Source organism: Apis dorsata, unplaced genomic scaffold, assembly GCF_000469605.1.
Source record: "Apis dorsata unplaced genomic scaffold, Apis dorsata 1.3 scaffold_194, whole genome shotgun sequence".
Taxonomy (NCBI): domain Eukaryota; kingdom Metazoa; phylum Arthropoda; class Insecta; order Hymenoptera; family Apidae; genus Apis; species Apis dorsata.
In genome coordinates this window covers 955,642-957,869 of record NW_006263478.1, presented here as the reverse complement: position 1 = coordinate 957,869, position 2,228 = coordinate 955,642, and the positions used below count along the sequence as shown (strand labels likewise).

Here is a 2,228-nt window from a genome sequence, read left to right as displayed (position 1 = left end):
CTTATATAATTTTATATAATATTTTAATATTTTATATAAAATAATTAAAATAAAATATATAAAATATAAATATCACTTTTTTATATTATATAAAAAATTCAAATAAATAATTTCTTAAACTGATAATGATTAAAAATTTAATCACTCGATTTAATAATTCGATTGATTTAAAAGATCAAGTGAAAATTATTTTTTTTTATAAAAAATAATAAATAATATGATTTTAGAAATAATAAATATACTTGCTCATGAATTTTGATATTTTTAATACATAATTGATAAACAATATATATTTTAAGATTTTCTTTTTTTTAAATATATAATATTAAATATATTATTTCTTTAAAAACAAACAAATTAATAATTAGTAAAATTAAAATGATTAACTCACCCATGAAGAAATTAAAAGAACGTTGATATCGCTTGATGATTCTTCACAATATATCTTTTCACTAAGAAATTTATGAAATATACAATTATAACGAGACAATATCCATATTCGAGTAAAAAGATAAAATAAAATGATTGAATCTTATACTTTTTAAACATTATAATATAATAAAACTTCTTTTTTTAACCACTTTTTCAAATTTTTCACTGATCAAAATTACGTTGCACTAATATAATTGATTTTATCGAATTACTTCGAAATATATCGAATTACTCGAAATATATCGATTAAGATCGAACGGATAACCAGCGACATTTTGTATAGTCGAAATTAATCGATTTTTGAAATTAAGAATTATTTATATATAACAAAAGACAGTCGTTTTTTTATTGAAAAATTAAAAATACTAATAAAAAAAAATAATTCTTAATATTTACAAATTCAAAAGAACATTTTTTTAAATATTTTATACATTTTCATTAATTCCATTCAACATTTCAAATATATAAATTGAATTAAAATAAATTTTTAAGAATATAGAATTTTTAGAAATGAATTTCAATACTTATATTTTATATTATACAAATCTTAAAAAATATGTAAAATTTATTACATAAAAATAATAACTTAATTAAATATATTGCGAAATTATTTTTTTATAATCATTATTTTATATGATTCTTAAAACTTTAATATTTATTATCTATAAATTATTTGTAGAAATAAAATGTATCAAAATTGTTAGAAAATAAAATAATCAATAAAATCAGAATAATCAATATTATTATCGATTTCACTTTATCTTTTAAAAAATCAATCAAATTATTAAATCGAGTGTTTAAATTTTTAATCATTAAAATTTTAAATTATAATAATAACTACACATATACATTGATATGTATATACATATACATATGATAATTGCTGATAATTTTTAGGTTAGCAAAGATTTGAAAATGATAAAATTATGTAATTATGTTATCATATTAATTTAATAATAATTAATGCTGTTGTTTATAAACAAAGAATTATCATGTTTAGATATGCAATTTATTATGCAATACTATTTAAATATTTAGATAATTAGATGTTGATATTTTTATTGAAATATTCTTTATCTCACTTAGAATAATAAGATTTTGAATAATTATATTTACTGATATACAATATATTAAACATATTAAAAAAATTGTAAATATTTAAACAACTTAAGCTTACTTTGAAGTTTTCAATATCCGTTTAAAGATATAATATTAAATATCAATATATAAATAATTTAATAAATAAAATACTAATAAAAAATAAAAATAAAATCAATTTGTATTTTTATTACGTTTTATTATCACAGTTGACATTAATGCAACAGATACATAATTATAAGTGTATTAATTATTAAATATATATATAAACATATGGATTCATTGTTATATTTTCAATATTACAGTTATTATATAGTAACTGTTATAAAATATGAACTTAACACTGTAAAATATATATTTGCAACATATCGCAATATATTTGCGATAGTGTAAAAAGCTTATTTTTAGATTTATTTCTAAATTTTCTACATTACGCAATTGTAATTAATCATTATTTTAGAAGATTTTAATAGTGCTATCATATTATTATATTTTAAAAAGTGCATTATATAACATTAATAATTAATGTTAAATTTTTCATACCATCAATATAATATTCTAAAGAAATATGAAATTCTTAGAACTTAACATTTTAAGATGCAAAAACCAAAGAATAATTCAATTTATTATGCGAATACAAACTTAAACATTAGGTTCTGTCTCACTTAAGGTAATTTGTTTAGGAGGTGCAAAATCAG

General features: G+C 16.2%; 1 protein-coding gene across 1 annotated transcript in view; it reads right to left on the bottom strand.

Annotated features, from left to right (window-relative positions):
• LOC102680702 (prosaposin) overlaps nt 1-2,228 on the bottom strand; it is a 17,998-nt gene that overhangs the window by 10,561 nt on the left and 5,209 nt on the right. The gene's annotated exons all lie outside the window — the stretch shown is intronic.